At 40.7% G+C, this 19,198-nt stretch overlaps 1 long non-coding RNA gene across 2 annotated transcripts in view; it reads left to right on the top strand.

Moving 5' to 3' along the window:
* LOC140704779 (uncharacterized) overlaps positions 1-9,843 on the top strand; it is a 23,332-nt gene extending 13,489 nt beyond the window's left edge. For both annotated transcript variants that reach the window (XR_012084199.2, XR_013541339.1), the window contains 2 exons: positions 1,668-1,740; positions 9,469-9,843. This is a non-coding gene — a long non-coding RNA (uncharacterized LOC140704779). The remainder of the gene's footprint in view (positions 1-1,667; positions 1,741-9,468) is intronic.
* The last annotated feature ends 9,355 nt before the right edge of the window (positions 9,844-19,198 follow it).

Raw genomic sequence — 19,198 nt, 5'->3', positions numbered from 1 at the left:
TAAATATTTGCATTTTATTTTTAGCTTATGTGTCCTGACAGCTGGTTCTTCAGAAGCCAGCTCCATGGAGTTCAAAGGGACTTACTCCCAAATAAATGCACAAGCATTGCAGATTCAGTATAAAATAAAATCTAGCATTATTTAATCTAAAGCCTTTTCTAGATGGCACAAAAAATCTCACCCTGCAGATCTCTCCATTGGTTGAAAAAGGATTTTAAAAGCCACTTCGTAGGAAACTGTTCATCTTTGGAAAATTCTAGAAAACCTTTATGGAATGCTTAAGAATTCCGTTTCCCTGCTGAAACATCTCTTCTACAGCTATCTTTTTGCCCTGCCGATTTGAAGCCTCATGAAAGCTTCCAGCCAGGAAACTCTGACTGCAAAAATGAACTTCACGGGAAGCACCATAGTGCTAAATCTGCAATCTCACAGCAGGATGAGGCAAAAATAAACATTGGCTTCAGAAGGGACCAAAAAAAGTGCATATGGCCATAGATTTTGTCGCTGTTGTAACCAAGACAAGTTGTACATGATCTGGATGGCAGGAAAAATACAACATCAGCAATGAATCAGTTACATTACAGACAGCTAATACTCTGTGTGGAAAACCCTTAGATATTCTCACCCTCCAGCATCTTGTGGGTTGAAGGGGGGGAGTGTTTGTCATCCTGAGATCGTGGTGTGGAGGCATTTCCTCTTTCTCATTCCACAAGCTGTCCCTGATTTTAACACTGGTTGAAATTCTGGTGCCAGAAGTTATCTAGATTATAAAGTCAGCTAATAAATACCAGTAAATGATACTTGGATCTTGTTATAAATGACAATGTTGCTAAGGCTATGAAAACAAGATGCAGGGAGCTTTTAGTAAAATGTAAGACAGAACCTAAAAATCTTGTCAACTGTGTTCTAACCTATGATCATACTTATCACTTCCAAACTACAGGGCAGCAGAAAGAGGCATTGGTATATTCTAAACAATACAGAGGGCTGCCAAGGGAGACCACAGGTTTATTTAAAACCTCTATCTATCACAGATTTGCTGGTGAGAAGTAAGTTTAAAGAAAAACAACAAAGGTCCTGGCAATGCTTTGTTGGGTGTGTTACCCCCATGTAGTCATCATCCACGCGGGCACTGCACCTACTGTAAATACACATGTAATAGGATATGGTTTGTAGATCATCACAGTGGCAGGATATACAACTTAGAAGCTTTTACCGCATGTAACACAAGTGGAGTGATATACAGTATGCTATTAGACGCCCCTGCAATAAAATCTATGTTTGGAAGGCTTGAGGCTGTTCAACTATATGTAGTTGAACATCTCAGTAACATAGGAAATAAAACAATGGGAACTCATTTAGGGGGACATTATATGGAAAATAGTCAATTCAGAAAGAGATCTACGCTTTTTGACTTTGGAAGTTGTTCACACAATGCGAGTTATTTCTTAAGAAAGAAATAGACTGTATAATAAAAAAAAATTAAACACATTGGCCACTAAAGGATTAATTGAAGGGACAGATCTTCTTCCCCTGCTTTAATTATACATCTGTTTCTTTTACTTCAGCGTGTTTGCAGACCAGCAGTAAAAATGATAACTGCTGACCTTGAAGAACAGCTGCACTTGAAAATGTTTATATGCAGGCCTTTTTCCTTTCTGTATTAGAATTGATTTGAATGGAGCTGATCGCAGACTGAAAAAAACAAACAGAAGAACTAATCAGAGTTTAATAAACAAGGTATGTATAGATAATATTTATGACTACAGAGTAGATGAAATACTCTTTTAATGTCCACCTATCCTAATTTTAACATAATGATGCAATACTCTAGACAAGAAATTATTAGTTAGCATAAGAATAGTTGAACTTTTTAATGGACGTGCTGCAGAATTATGGATACATGAATGTATTTATATGATTCCCCTCAGTAAGCTATAATAGTTAAATTGTAATTCTTTTTATGTTATATAGCCCTTGAAGAAGGCTGATAGGTTGAAAGCATCAGGCATTTTATACTAGAATATAGAGCATTATCTTTTCTAAATTCTGGGACTAGAGTCCCCTCCTCCTTTTTTTGACCTAACATTTGAGTGGATGTACAAGTTTCTTTTGTTATTTTATTTGCCAGACATTATGCCACGTAAGGCTGATGATGTAACCAACTAGAGTGATTTTTTTTAAATAAAAAATTTCCAATATCCACCTCCCATGAAAGATCTCAAGGTCCTTTGGGATACCTTTCATCATGGACAATCAGTTGGGGGATGAAAGAGGGTGGTGGTGAGACCTCAATTTCCCAGAATCACAACCACCAGGATTATTTTACCACCAGCAGCAATTTTGGGAAATTAAAACTCTCCCATCCCTCCACCCTCAACTGCTTCCCCATGATGAAAAGGAACCAAGTAACCTAAGGGAGCCCCAGAACTAGAGATGGGGACATTCTACTCCCTATCTGCAATCAATATGGGCCCAGCTACCAGAACTGACCTGTCCACTCATGTGTTGCTGTGCCCCCCCCCCGTGTCCTGCTCTTCCCACCAATCATGGGAGTAGCTCCTCCATCTCCCTGCTGCCCACTCCAGGCAGGGGATGGGATTACAAGTCTCCCTCCATGGCTGCTGAGTGGCCAGCTGAGCAGGGAGATGGAGGAGCTACTTCTGCGATTGGTGGGAAGAGTAGGACACGGGCACCGTGGCGGCGCGTAAATGGACAGGCCGGATCTGGGGGCCAGACTCACATTAGTTGCAGTTGGGATAGGGATATGTGTTTTTGTAAACCAATATGAACATTCCCATCTCTGCTCAGGATCTTTAGAGAGAAATCCGAAACTTTTTTGCTGTGCAAGTCTAGTGACATCATCAGGCTTCCATGGCGTAAGTTCCATACCAGGATTTTAGCCATTGGTGCTTAAATAAGAAAATCAAAGCTGAGTCAACTCCTTTCTTGCTTTTATGACTCTGAAGGGGAAAAAAAAACCAACAACTTCAAGAGTTGCTGTTAATGTACAAAGTGTTAATTCTGACAAATAAAAATGGATGGGCAAAGACATGTTGCTTTCGTCAAAGAACTGAATTCATGCTGGCTGCTTCAAATGAAACTTCAGACCACATCAAAGAATTTTAATTTAACAAAATATATATGCTGCATGGAGTCTCACGGCATGAAGCATCATGTTCCATGCAACATCAGTTGCCAAAAATTACATTTGCAAAAATGAGCAAATGACAAACAGGAGCTGGTAATCCAATTATATAAACCACATTTATCATGAGAACAATTGACAATTTGAAACTTGAAGCATGTAGCGTTATGCTGAGATGGGAGATAGACCCCCTAAACACACATTTACAGTACTGGATAAAGGATGTTCATTTAAAGACTATCAGTGTTTTTGATCTGCTCTGTGGCTTGTTTCTATTTGTGAACCTGTAGCATCCTTCAAAGGACACACACTTCAGCTATACAGTCTATAAATGCACTGTAAAATGTCTCAAATGACACACATGAAATAAGAACAGGTAATGGCGTTCCGTGACTAATCGCGCTGGCCACATGACCACGGAAACTGTCTTCGGACAAACGGTGGCTCTATGGCTTGGAAACGGGGATGAATACCACACCCTAGAGTCGGACACGACTGGATTAAATGTCAAGGGGAACCTTTACCTTTACCAACAGCGAACTAAGAATTTCCCAGGGCATGGTATGCATATTTGCTGGAAGACTTGTGATTTCTGTAGGTGTTCCACGAAGCAGCTTAAAGATACTTCAAACATTGTTATTTGGGGTATGTACACTCATAAAATATGGATTCCTTAGTCCTGTTTCCTGTCACCTCTGTGGAATCCATCTTCACAGGATGAGGGAAATGTAAATACTGATGGGGAACTACCTCCTGCCTGCTTTCCCCCCCCCCCCACTTTTTTTTAACAGTATCTGCTTGGATAAACATGTCAGCCAATAGGATCCTTCTGATGAGAAAACATATTTCGGAAATTCCTCAGCCTGGGACCAGCCTGACAACTATTAGTCAGAACAGCACCTAATCCTATTTAACCACTCCTGCTGAAGATATGCTAACAACCTTGGCAAATATAGCCCAGCAGGGCTGCTAATTAGTTGCTTGAGAAAAAGGAAAGATTTGCAAATGGCAACATCAAAAAAAAGGGATAAATACAAAGCAGTGGGGGTACCTTCTGTCTGAAAAAGCTTTGCATGTGATGAAACCTGCAGCAACAAGAATTGAAAATGCCTTTTCCAGTGTAAACAAATAATAATCATTCTAAACCCTTGCAGTGAGACAAGTGATGGAACAGAACAAAGTTCTAGTTCGTCCACTATGAGATATAGTAAGAAGGCAGTGAGAATAGTACCCTTTGTTTTCAAGGAAGTAGGCATGTTAGTCTGTTTCATTAAATACAACAGAACAAAAGAAAAAATAAAATTTGGGGGCATCTCTAAGGTGAACAAATTGGTTGAATTTTGAAGTTGACGCAATCCATGGCTATTGTCACACTGGCAATAAGAAGCGCATTTAAGTGCCATTTAGATTGATTTAGATTTTATTGTTCACACAACACAAGGTTGAAAGGGATTTATAGGAGCTGCCAAGTGGTTCTTTTTACAACTGGTTTGCAGGGGCTTTTAAAAGCACTTCACTTCAAAAATTGATTCAGTTCAATGGAGTTTTGTGGGAATGAGTCGATTTCAGCCATGTAGATGCCCAGACTGGTTTAAATCACCAGAAATAAATTGATTTCCATTTGGTGAACATAGCCACTGGTTTAAATACCATGTGACTTGAACCTGATTTTGTTTAAAAAAATCTGAACAGAAATTGATTCAAATTCCTAGTGTGACCACAGCGATGGCATGTCTAAATAAAAGGAGGAGGCATGTTTTCATCCATTGTCATTGCATCCAGCAATCCTTGGGGATGGGAGGGGGAATTTGTTTATTTATTTATTCACATTGCACAATAAAGTAGATTAAGCAAACTTTAAAAATTAGAAATCATTTTAGGGGTTTTTTAAAGCATTCAAAACAAGAAGCTGTATGGAATAATACAGCTTCGGCTGGCTGCCAGAAGCCCAGCAAGGTTGGAGTCAGCCTGATTTCCCTTGGGAGGGAGCTCAAAAATTGAAGTGCTGAAGAGACCAAGCTATGTTTTTGTTATACTCGTCAGGCTTGCCTCTCTAGGTGAGGACATAGAATGAAACCTCTGCTGAAGATCTCAAATTTTGAGCAAGTTCATGCAAGAGGAGTTTGTTTTTCATATTCTAACTGCAAGCTGTTTAGAATTTGATAAGTCAGTACAACACCTTTAAACTGAGTTCAGGAACAAATGAGAGATTTGTTTGGTTCACAAACAAAGAAATATAATTGGTGCAAAATTACTGCACTTCCTAAGCCAATACACAGTGTTAAGATGATGTTCTTAATCAAAACAAACAAACAAAAACCCAGATTCAAAAATATGTATATTTAATGAGAAATGTGAATAAAAATATTTATTTAAAAAATAGATGCATAAAAAGTATTGGGACACTATGTGCACAAAATGTATATGATAGGAACAAGTATGTATAAAAATGCGTATACTAGATCAACGTATCTGAAGTTCATACATAATTGGCATGCTATTTATTTATTTATTAGATTTTTATTCCGCCCTTCTGGACATATGTCTACTCAGGGCGGCTCACAATAAAATTATTCATAAAAACAAAACAACGATTTACATTGACAATATTAGTATTAATCAATATGGAAAATATGAAACAAAAGATTAAGTAGGAAGTAAAAGTCAAGTATTGACAGCAGGGAAGGCCTGCCTAAAGAGCCAAATCTTTAATTGGTTCTTAAAAACACCCAGCGAGAGTGCCAAGCAGATCTCTAATGGCAAGCTATTCCAAAGTCGAGGGGCCACTGCCTAGAAGGCCCGGTTTCTTGTTCTTTCTTTCCGGGCGTCTCTCGGCGTTAGGCCCCTCAGCCATCTTTCCTGGCTATAGTGAGTGACTCGAGTAGATCTAGGTGGGAGAAGGCGTTCTGCTAGGTATCAAGGTCCTAAACCGTTTAGCAAAGCAAAGCAAAGCAAAGCGTGCTGCTTATATACCGCCCCATAGCGCTTCAAGCACTCTCTGGGCTGTTTACAAGTTAGTTATGCAGGCTATATATTCCCACCCCCCAGCAAGTTGGGTACTCATTTTACCGACCTCGGAAGGACAGAAGGCTGAGTCAACCTTGAGCCGCTACCTGGGATTGAACCCCAGGTCGTGAGCACAGTTTTGGCTGCAGTACAGCGGTTTAACCACTGTGCCATGAGGCTCTCTTTATATGGGCTTTATTAGGGCTTTATATGTCATCATGAACACTTTGAAATCAATGCGGAAGCGAATGGGCAGCCAGTGCAAGGCAGCCAGAGTGGGAGAAATATGCTGGTGTTTTCTCACCCCACTAAGGAGTATGGTCGCCACATTCTGAAGCTTCCGCATCAATCTCAAAGGTAGCCCCACGTAAAGCACATTACAGTGGTCTAATCTCAAGATTACAAGCACATGGACCAGAGTGGTGAGGACCCCGCCATCAAGATAGGGACACAGCTGGGCAATCCGCCACTGATGGCTATGCCATATGTTCCTGCTATTCACCAACAGGTATATCATTGAGTATGAGTTTGCGCTGTTTCTTATGAGATGAACCTAGAACTATTTTACTTATAAAATGAGAGAGAGCTGATTAGATATATTTAGCAACCAAAATTACTTTTTTAGAGTAAAAATCTAGAACATCCCAGTCAGTAAGTCACTTAGGTATGACCTCAAAGAGGCTGGTGTACCAGAATTGCTTCTTGACCAGATGATTTTGGAAATGGGCACAAGGCATGCACCCCGTCTCTCTCCCCAATCTTCTTTCTTTCTTCCCTCCTGGCTTCTTAGTGTTTTGTTGCCCCATAGTTTGTTTGACTAGGAAGGACTTTTCTGAGCTGGAGTGACTATTAATCTGTCCAGCACTTAACAATCATTCCCTCCCACATCTGAGTTCAAAGAGAGCCCTGTCTCTCTGCTCTGTCTCTCTTTCCCTTTTTCTAGAGTCTATTGAAATCCGTTGTTGAAAGCAGTCAGTTTGGTTGCTTGTTTCCTGTTAATCTGTTTACAGTTGTAAGTAATGAAATATTTTATTCTTTCTCTTGTAAATGTCTCAGAGTGAGTTATTGAGACCTTAAGTGCCAGTTAAGGAGAAAAGGTGTAATTTGCTCCAGGGAGCATGAAGCTATTCTGCTCTGGGAATCACTGCACTTCTGCTGCACAGCTAGAGGAACTTAACAAAAAATTAAAAACTCTGCAATAGAACTCATGTACGTAACATATTCGGAGAGAGCTAATGATCTTTGTCCCAGCTGAGAATTGATGTGTTGGACACAAAAATCAGACATTCTCCTTCTTCAGAGTGGAGACCTAGAAGAACAACGCAATCTCCTGAGATTTCCACTGGCACCCTGAGACCTGAAAATTCTAGTAATTTATGTAATATGTTCACATAGATAGCAAATTTATGTAAATACTATGTAATTAGCTCATTTGCTGCATAACAGTAGGGCTAGGGTGGCCTTGAATGGAATGTTCTGGATTTGACCTAAAAGATCCATCACAACTTGCTTCTTCCTTGAGATAATTTCCTCCCATCTCTAAAATGTGCTGAAGGTGAGCATGTGATGAGACTATAAATGCTCATAATCCAGACAACAAAGTCATGTGGAGGTTTCATTCTTATTGGTTGAGCACACATTCCAGTCGAGGTTCACAGAAAGAGCATTTTCTGACTCACTGCATTATTTCGGCAGGCATTGATAGCCACAATTAAGTACGTTACTTTCATTTAATGTTACTGGTTAATCATGTTTTATATTTTGCATACTTTCACTGTTAGTTGGTATTTCCATGAGGGATAAAAAAAATGAAATATATAGAAAATAATGAAAAAGAGTTAAGTCATTCAAACTCAGCCGGTTATATCAAAATACCCTCCAGGAAATACCAGTATTTAAACATTTGGTTGAGCTATATTAATGTAACTGACAGGACTGCGTGTGCCACATGGCCTGTCCTGCATCCTCCTTCCAGGTAGATTGATGCCCTTGAAAGTGACAGAGGATCCTGCCCGACTCCAAGTAGTGAAATAAGAGTCGACAGGCAGGCTACTTGGCTTCTACTTCATACATTCATTCCATTTCATTTCTATACCGCCCCATTTGTGTAATGCACTATTTTGAGAAGTTCACAACATAATAAAATAAAATCAAAACATGACAAAGGCTACTGTAATATGACAGGAGGGCCTGGCGTGCTCTGGTCCATGAGGTCATGAAGAGTCGGACACGACTAAACAACAACTGTAATATCAGAGAACGAAACAAACAAAATTAAGTAACAAAATTAAGTACAATTTTGTATGCAGAACAATGCCTTTTTTTTAAAAAAAATAGGAGTTTTGCAAACAAGACTAAAGATATTAGTAAACCGTTAACTCTCTGTGTGTGTGTGTGTGTGTGTGTGTGTGTGTGTGTAGACAGACAGACAGATTTTACTTCCCAACTGTATCACCGCCTTCACCTCCCAGCTACTCCTTTTCCTTAAGCTGCTGCTGCAGCAGCAAAAATACAAAGGTACAATAAATGCAAATATTAGAGGGTAAATTCCAGTCACAATAGAATGAAGGGATTCATTCATCATTGTCCTGATTGGCATCAAAATAAAACACACCTTGTGCTACTCTGGCAACATTCAGAGAGTTACACCTATACGCTTTAAAATGCTGAGAAAGAACCCCCATCCCTTTCTGACTTCCTCCAGTTTTTCTGCAGCATAGAAAACACGACTCCCTCAGGGAATTTCAGGGATGTTGCCTCCAGATAACATGTGCCTTTTCAAGATAATAAAGCTTGTAGTGGTAGGTCTTGCTTCTGGTCACTACTGGAAATGTGAACCACCATCTTGTTTCACCAACTGGGTAGTTCTTTTTGGTCAGGGAAGTGATTCTTATGCACCTCAAAGCAGCCGAGGCAGACATAAGTTCACATACTGATTTTAAATAAGCAGTCAGATTTGGGACTGCAGGCTTCTAGTTTGTCTTTTTGAAGATAAAGGGTCTTAGCCCTGAGATATTTATCAGGTCTTGGATTAAAGACAACCTATCTTGCCTTTGGGGCATTTGTCTTCAAAGGATATTACACAAACACACACACACGGTGCACCCCTAAGATGCTCCTTAAGAATATCTTGATTAGACTTCATTGGTAAAAATTGCATGCGGCTTGCATCGGCAGTTACGAGAGAACCTGAATACTTTTTACATCCAGTTGGTGCGTCTGCTTTGAAAACTCGTCATTTCTGCCTTATGATTTTTTGAACACCGCACGGCGGCTTCAAAGAGAATCTTTCCTCTTCTTTCTCTTCGCTTTAGGGTGCTGGGATGCACGGAACACACTCTTACGATCGCAGCCGTCAAGAGGAAAGCCAAAAGCAGTTGTTCCCTGGAAAATTTCTCATCACATGACTCGCACCATAATCCTTGGAGGGTCTGAAGAAAAAGGGGAATGAGCCTTTATTTGAAATAAGAGCTTTCTAAAATAGCAGAAACTCCAGCAAGTAATTTGAAAAAGAAGGACTCAAAGTATCTATATGTGCCTCATACATATTCATTACATGTTTCTGCTTTAAAAATACACGTTCGGACAAACGTGTTTCTTTTTTTTTTCTGAATTGAAATAGTCATTACTAGATATGAACAATTTTTAGGCTTTATCTAAAAGTAGTAAATAAAACAAGCAAGCAAGAACCGCTTTGTGCCATGATCTGCAAAGCTATTCTCCAGCACTGCATTTCTAACAAATCAGATGTGCCATATATACCTCCTCTCCCAGGCGACTGTAAGTGCAGCATGGATGTCAGCAGGCGAGAGACCTTCAGATGTATAGCTCCATGCATGGAAGCTTTCAAATGATCCAAACTCCTGTGCTATGAGATGCCAAATTGCACAGAATCCTCTGTCTGTATAGTAGATATACATGTGATGGCCTTCTACCTTGCCAGTGTTGAAGAGTATGAATCAACCACAGTGACAGATAATTTCTTCTCCTTAGTACAACAATACACCCACAACAAGACACACTAATCACCCATTTACAGAAAAAGACAAAAGCCTATCTCACAGCCATAAATACTGCACTCCCAAGCCAACTACACCAGAGCACAGAGTGCTGTCCTCTGAAGATGCCAACCACAGAGACTGGCAAAAAGTTAGGAAGAACAACCTTCAGAAGAAGGCCAAAGAGCCCAAAAAACCCCACAACAACCAGTATGAATGGACACTGGGGGAAGGAGTGTTGAGCCTGCAGGTGGCAAGTGACGAGGATGGTATGAAATAGCCCAAGTTAGTCAAAGCCTCACAGAAGGTTACAAAGCAGTCAAGAAGCAGTGAGAAGCTAAGCTGAGGAATCCAAGGCAAAGTTATGTCATGGATGGAGGCAGTAAACAGACGGGAGAAGGAGCAGTGAAACAACAGGTTCCAGGAAATCAAGCTCAGGTCACAACAGATATAAGTTCTACCAGGTCATTGGTTAGTCAATCACAGGAGAGAGAGAGAGAGAGTGAGAGAGAGAGTTTTTGTCTCACCAAGATCAGAAAGCCAGGAGTGCCAAAGATATATCAGGCAGAGCTTGGAATAATAATAGTTTAATTATTTAGTGCACTTTACTAGCATTTAACCCAACAAGCCTAAACACTGTTGACATGGTGGATCAACTTAACCAGGTCCTCGTTAGTTTAATATTTACACAGATTGTAATACCTTTAATAGTTGTAGGTTATCTGTTTGGATAGGGCCATAATGAGCAATGGAGACATGGAAAGAGGCTGACTTGTGGCCAGGAAAAGGAGAAGGGCAGCTAATGATGGCACCAACAAAAAGGGGTTTTAAATTCCAACAAACTGGAGCAAGTTCAGAGGAGGAGAACAAGGATGATCAAGGGACTGGAAACCAAGTCCTATGAGAAAAAGACTGAAAGAACTGGGCATGTTTAGCCTTGAGAAAAGAAGACTGAAAGGAGATCTGATAGCACTGTTCAAATACATGAAAGGCAGTCACACAGAGGAGGGGCAGGATCTGTTCTCAATCATCCCAGAATGCAGGACATGTAACAATAGGCCCAAGCTACAGGAAGCCAGATTTAGGCTGAATATCAGGAAAACTTCTTAACTGTTAGAGGAGTATGACAATGGAACCAATTATCTTAGGAAATGCTGAACGCTCCAATGCAGGAGGCATTCAAGAGAAAAATTAGACAACTGTCAGATGTACTTTGATTTGGATTCCTGCAGGGGGTTGGACTTGATGGCCTTATAGGCCCCTTCCAACTCCATTATTCTATGATTCTGTCATTCTATGGTAAGTCTTAAATTCTCTGACTGCAGCATGAAATTGACATTGGTGGATGAAAGTAGCCAGAAAGAGAGCAAAGCAAGCAAGAACTGAATGCAAGGGCTGTGTTTCTGTGTACAAGAAAGCTGTCTATAAGGAGGTGATGAGGGGAAGGGGAAAAATACAGAATCAGAGAAAAGCCAAGAGCTTGAGCTGAGGAAAAAAAGAATTTTGGCAGGGGTCATCTGAAGAACTCAGCTTTTGCAAGCAAAGTTGTGGTAATGCAAAGATGTTAAAGACTATTTGTCTTTCTCATTTTCTTTCTCTCTCCATATGAGAACACTGGATTTCTGCTTTTTGTTGTTCTTTAGTCATTTAAGTCATGTCCAACGCTTCGTGACCCCATGGACCAGAGCATGCCAGGCCCTCCTGTCTTCCACTGCCTCCCAGAGTTGGGTCAAATTCATGTTGGTCGCTTCGATGACACTGTCCATCCATCTCGTCCTCTGTCGTCCCCTTCTCCTCTTGCCTTCACTCTTTCCCAACATCAGGGTCTTTTCCAGGGAGTCTTCTCTTCTCATGAGATGGCCAAAGTATTGGAGCCTCAGCTTCAGGATCTGTCCTTTGAGTGAGCACTCAGGGTGCTTTTTACCACACCTTGATTCTGTCTGGGTGAGGAAGCAGAGGATGCAACTATTCGGTACTCCAGAAGAATTTTCTGCACATGCTCAGATGCACTTAAAGTATTTTTCTTTAAGAATGTTCCACCCTTGATTTATTGACTGAGCATCGTACTCACTTACTACTGCATTTCAGTATTTCACAAGATTAATGTCCTCTGTCTGGAATAAAGATGTAATGACCTTTTTCAATTCAGGCAACAGTCTGGAGAGTTTGAACTGTGAATATACAATATTGTGTTTCTGGGCTGGGTGGGAAAGGGAAGAGAAATGCAGGCCAGCACCAAAGCTTAATTCAACATGCTAGACCCATACTTTAGGGCAGTGTTCTCCAACCTGAAACTTCTCAGATATGTTGAACTATAAATCCTACCATCCCAACCAGCAGTGGAATTATGGGATTTGTAGTACAAAGGATCTGGAAAGGACTACATTGGGGAAGCCAGAAAATCACAGAAAAGGCAAGTCTGGAGAAGTAAAGAACAAACTGCTGCTCTTATACCTACTCTTGTTCATAATGGCAAAGCTTGGCATTTTAAATGGAGTTGTGTTGTTGTTTTGATGGGCCCTCAAGCTGCCTCTGACATATGGTGACTCTATGATTGAGAGATGCCTAACAGGTTCTTATCCTGTCTTCAGCAGCACTGTGCTTTCTGTAAACTCAGGCCTGTGGTTTCTGTATGGAGTCAATCCATTTTATATTTGCTCTTCCTCTTTTCCTCCTGCCTTCCACCTTTCCAACCATTATTGTCTTTTCCAGAGAATCCATCCTTCTCATTATGTGGCCAAAGGATGGTAGCCTCAGTTTCAACATATTTGCCTCCAGAGATAATTTAGGCTTGGTTTGCTCTAGGACTCACTTGTCTGTCTTTCTGTCAGTCCAGGGTATCTGCAGAGCTCTCCACCAGCACCATATTTCAAACAAATCAATTTTCCCCCTGTCAGCTTTCTTAAGTGTCCAGCTTTCACACCCATACATAATGATCAGGAATACAAGAATGTGGATGATCTTGGTCTTGGTCTCCAGTGACTCTTGATTATGTTTTCTAGTTCCCTTGTTGCTGCCCTTCCTAGTCTCAGTCTTCTGATTTCTGCAGTCTTCATTTGGGTTGATGACTGAACCAATAATCCCCATTCAAAATAATATACCAGATGTACAGGAGGATAGCATGTTTTCAGGATAGTTCACTGAGAATCACAGTGCACTGGAAAGAGGTTACACTTCCATTGAACTGCAGATTAACAATCAGGTAATAATGGAATACAGTTTAGAATTAAGAATGCATAGCTTTGTTGCAACATACGTATTGGTTGTAAAACCAGGAATACAGATTTTACCTCTCCTAAAGTACAGGGAGAAAACTGATGTTGGTGTGAATAACCATGACATGAGGGATGCTTTCTGGAGGTGACCTGAAGAGCCCTCTCACATATTTTTACTAGTCTGTTCTTTGATGAAGGCAGGAAGATAAATACTGCCAAGCCTTGGATTCCCAGTGGATCCCTAACAGAACTGAGTTTTAAAAAAAATAATAGAAATGGAAAAGGGAAAGGAGTACTGGGGAAGAAGGCATTTTCTCGGATTGTCATCAAAAGCCTGGCATTCTCAAAACAGTACATATACTATGAACACTGAGTTCTAGCTATAGGTTTCCCTTATAAAGTCATTTCTCCCAGGAAGGACATTTTCCCCCAGATAGAAGAGGACAAAATAATAGATAGCAATAGTGAGGTTATTTCCCATAAGGTGTCATGTGTGTAAAGCACAGATGGCGCACACTGGGTTGAGCTCTGTTATATTAATTTCCTGCCGTTTCCTGGTAGTGAACACACTTCAGGTATGGAATTTTCCATCATCAAGGTTCTGCACTGACCACTTCAGAATATATCTCCTGGATACTTTGGAATGGGCAAGAGGAAGGCAAAGGGCACATATCTGGAGATTTCGTGCTGCCACGCACATGCCTTAGGAGAGTCCCACCTACTAATGGGAGGCTCTTTCAGGTGGGACATTGGTGTGCCGAAACGTACCCTTTTCATCATGGATGCTATCACTCTTTTTCCAACATCCACAACAATATAAAGTTTGGCTCTGATATGTCTAGGTGCAAAATTCTTTCCCTTCCATGCTTTTCTATCTTTTCCTGAATGCTTATTTATTTTATTTTATTTTAGGCAACAGTTCATCCTGGAGGTTGGCGTTTAGCACCATGGCACTTTTGTATCGATCAGTTCCAGGGTCTCAGCTTCCTGGTCAGAAGCTTTGCACATGCAATCAATTAGTAATAACAAAACCAAAAAACCTACAGGCGACACACACTCGCACGGAAATAAGAGTTTTTGGCACATCTACTGTATTAAAAGATCTAAAAGTTATTCTACAAAGAAGCACTTTTTTCTGCTTCTCTGTGAGGCTTGGGTGCCAATCCTGGTAAAGCCCAGGGTCCTCTGCAATGAACAAGCAGGAACTAGGAGAGAAGAGGGTATAACTTTTCCTTTGTTTGGAAGACCCTGTAGTTAGAGGTCAGCAAGGATGAATTAGGGTCATCGTGCTCCTGCTGGTCCCTGTGCCACAGCCTGCTTAGCCTCTCCGGACAAAAACAGGGTTGGATTCCAGATCGTAGCAGAGTACGTTTTTGAAAAAAGAGATGCTGAACTCTTCAGTGACTACCCAACCTTTATATACACTTCTAGGGGGAATTAATGAATAAATAAGCCCTCTCTTGTCAATGTTCAGGACTATAAACAATAAAACTGAGCCAGTACATATCTCAAAGGTTTCAAAGTAAACATTAGCTTACTTTTCTATTGTGAAATACTGCAGATGACAAGCTCCTCAAAAGGGAAATGTCTAACCCGCCTGTTCTGTTCTGAAATCAGATAGTTCCCTCAGCTCACATATATAAGCCATTGATTTTTGTGAACGTTACAGACTGCAGGGTACACCAGGAGATCTCTGATAGCCGACTACTCTGCTTTAAGGCAGTGCAGTTGCCCAGTTCAGAAGTGTATTCCACATAAAAGCAATATGCACCACAAGCCACGATTTGAAAGAAAGGGAATATTTGTAGGGAAGCAACCCAAAGTTTCATTCATGTGAAAACTATTTGTAAAGTAATTCTGTAAGGTTTCTTACAGAATTTTTCACCCAGTAGGAAATGTGTACACTACTTGTGTAGTATTCTTTTCCTCCTGGAGCCACCACAAACTCTGCATATGAATCTTCACCTCTTTTTGACAGCCACCCACCCCAGAGCAATAACCACACCCTAGCAATACACCTTGGGAACATGTATTTCTGTGTTTTTTTTATTTTTTATTTTTCAGGCAGTGGATAAATAAACGGTGAACTCCCAAATCAATTTGCAGCCCCTGTGCAAAAATTGAGTGTGATTTCAGACATAATACAGGCTGCGAATCAAACTGCAATGTAGTCACACCGTAACAAAAATGTCACCACATTCTTTTCAGGTTGTGTAAAAGGACCACACAGCTTTTTTCTTTTTTTCTTTTTTTTGCAAAGGCTGAATGTCAGGATTCTAGGCTGCTTTAGTGGAAATGGGGAGCTAAGGTTACCTGAAATGGACAAACACCTAAACCACCTCAGAGAGAGATGCATCTGAGGAAGGTATACTTTTTGACTCCAGTTGTTCCTGTGTATTTCATTGCTAGCCAGCCATTTGGAAAAGTATACTAAAACCAGGCCCAACGTTTGAGACAATAAGTGTTCCTGTAGTGTCCAATATAATCTGTGTGGAGCCATACTAAGTCATCACAAGGTCTTTGGGCTCCCTCGGTGAGATATAATGCCTCTTACTCTACATAACTACTTTCAGGCCCTAGAATGAGCAGTACCTAAAGTCTCCCTGGATACCTATTTTTCTTTCGCATTCCTGGCCATGCTATGCTTCTGACTGTGCAGTAAGCACTTTTCTCTTACCAGTAAGCAATGGCACCCTTAATCTCATGTGTCCAGCTGCAGGTCCACAGCCTCTGAATGAGGCGTTCAACTGCCAGGCTGGCAGGGGCCTCCTCCTTGCATCTCTCAGTTTCTTTGAGCGCAAGGAGCCACAAAATTGTAACCTTCACTTGGAAATTATACATCAAGTAAAAGAACCAACTCCCTCAAGCACTTGCAGTGGCTCAGTAAGGTGGGTGGTGTGCACATAGGACAAATTTTAAGCTTGAAGATTTTTAATGGTAAGAAGCCGAAAAGGAGAAATTCATTGTCTCCCCCTCCAGTACACAGGCATTTTCATTTTCTTCCTCTGTCATCTGTTCAGGGAGATTTTGCAGGTTAAAAGGGGCCAAAACGACAGCCTTCAGAGGGGGGCAAGGAGGTGAGTCACCACATCCCAAGCAGCTCCTCTTTGGGCATTTCTAACTAGCAGCACAGATGTTTTGCGTTTTCATACCACGCAAGTGATACCTTGTGAATAATTCACATATTTCATAAAACCATATTGTGCAGAAGTCTGTATGTGTACTTGAACTGCGTAGGGAAAATAGAGGAGGCAGAAGACGTTATGTTGGTAAGGAAAAACATAAAGAGGATCAGGATCTTATTTCTGCATCTGTAAAATCAACATATTAGAGTCCCTAGCCTACAGAGGGTGCTTCAAATATGACAGTATTGTCCCATTAGCAAAGCTATAGAAATGATTAAGAAGACACGGGGGTGGGTGGGTGGGTGGGTGGTATGGCGTGGGTTTCTTTCCCAACAGTAATTCTGTGAACAAACAATGGGGATATTTGTTTTCCTTCAGCACCATCTCCAGCAGATAATACACAAAGATAATTTTCCCCTTTGAGTTTTCTGTATGATCTTTATTCTCTCTCCTTTTTGCTAGGAAACACATAGACTGGCAGTGTTTGCCTTTTCTCCATCCTTATTATGTTTAATTAAAACCATTAAGCCTGCTTTTGATAAAGGGAGTGAGAAGGCAATTACGTGCCTTTGATAAACAGCAGTTCTCCGGCACCCCTGCCTTTTGAAAAGGCTTATGAGAGGTGGGGGCTGCATTTCAAATGGATTAATGGGCAGAATTTGACTTGTCACTTTACAGCCATTATTATTATCCATGAAGCGTCGCTTGCATTTTTCTCATTCCTGAAGTTCCTCTCCTCAACCTTTTAAACAGCTCTTGCAGATTTTCAACTGCATCAACCGAGGCTAAGGTTGGCAAGCTGTGTAGGCCAATCCTATGAATACTGTACTTATTCTGAAGTTAAATCCCAGTATGTTTAATGAAGCTTCACTCTCTGGTAAGTACAATGAGGTTTGTGGCCTCACTCCCTGAATACTGGCCTGGTCGGGCAGGGCAAGTGCAACGAGCTTCTAGGGAACCGTATTAATGGGTAGCTTTATACTGAGGTGTGCAACATGGGGGATTCAGACTACATTTATGCTCTTCTTCCCCTTTCCACAAGTCCTGGAGTCCCTAGAATGGGTGATCTTGGGCCAATTGCTCTCTCCCGGCTTGACTTACTTCACACAACTGATATGGTGATAAAGTGGGGTGGGGTGGGGAGAGTTACATAGTCACCGTAAGCTCACCAGAGGAAAGGTGGGATGTAATTGTGGATGAAGTGGCACAGGTTGGATCGGGCTAAACAGGTAGAGATCTTCAATACCATTTGGTGAGATACTTGTATCCACATGGCATATGCATCTCAAGTACAGTATCCCTATCTGGCCCACTTCCTTTAAAGCAGTGGTTCTTAACGTGGGCGGTAATGCCCCCCAGGGGGCGATTTCATTTTTCAGGGGGGCGGTAGAACAAAAAGGGGCGGTGTGGGGGCGCTGGAGCAGAAGGGGGGCGGTAGGGGGGCGCTGGAGCAAGCCAAACCTGTGAAGATGGCTGCAGCCTTTTTACAATGTGCATGAATATATATTTTCCTCCAATCTTAATTTAGTTTCAGATATTTCGTCTTGAAATTTTTAGTTCCTGCATTGCGGTTTGTTTTTATGCCCTTTTTATATTTCTTTTTGCGTCTTAAAATTCGCTTGCAACTAAATAATTAAATGTTACTTCTTGGGGCGCATTTCATTTTCTTGGAATTTAATTTTGTTTTCAGGGGTCATTGGATTTAAGTATCTTAAATAAATAAATAAATAAATAAATAAATAAATAAATAAATAAATAAATAAATAAATAAATAAATGAGTGAATGAATGAATAAATAAATAAATAAATAAATAAATAAATAAATAAATAAATAATAAATAAGAAAGATATCATCACCTTGGGGAGGGGGGCGATGATAACTTCCTCAATGGCTCAAGGGGGTGTTTCTTTCAAAAAGGTTAAGAACCACTGCTTTAAAGCAACAACAACAGCATCCCCCTCTTCTCTCCACCTTCTTGGAAGAAGCTTTCAATTTTATTATTATTTTTCTCAAGTGGTGTAGTGCATTCGCACTGTCCTAACAGACTTTTAAAAATAACACTTTTGCTTCTTTCCTCTACCTCTCCATGGAGAAGCAGATGAAGTATTTAAATTCCCAACACTGTGAAGTGGTTAAGCTTTTTTTCTAAAAAAAGCCACTTAACAATATTGGGAAATTTAAAGCAGAAGAGAAATGTAAAGCTACAAACGGCACTTGGTTCAGTTCCAGCACTCACACACGCTGGAAACAAACCAAAATGGAGCTGTCTTCCATGCACAGAAAAACCCTAGTCCCTGACAGGGACCCAGAAAAGTTGTGAGTAGAGGATGGACTGGTTTGCTCTAGAGTTATGTTGTCTGATTGCCAGAAAAAAAGAAGGAACCAGCTTGTCCCCTAAGCAGACCAAACAGCGGGACACCCTGTGATAAACACTTGCTTTTATACATATATTACATGCCATCAATTATAGCAACCCTAATAGGGTTTTCAAGGTAAGTGGCATAATTAAAGTGTGGCTTTACTAGTGCCATCTCCCCTATTCAGTTTCCATGGCTGACTTGTAGCTTTGAACCAAGGCCTCCAGAATCCTAGTCCAACTATCTACTATACCACTGCTTATAGATAGACAGAAACTCTCCTGGTTGGCTTGTCAAATTTGTGTATCCCTGCTTCTTGTAAATAAACCATGTGAATAAACAAACATG

Source organism: Pogona vitticeps, chromosome 2 (assembly GCF_051106095.1).
Source record: "Pogona vitticeps strain Pit_001003342236 chromosome 2, PviZW2.1, whole genome shotgun sequence".
NCBI lineage: Eukaryota > Metazoa > Chordata > Lepidosauria > Squamata > Agamidae > Pogona > Pogona vitticeps.
Note: the sequence above shows the minus strand (reverse complement) of the source record. Positions and strands in the feature narration are given on the sequence as shown.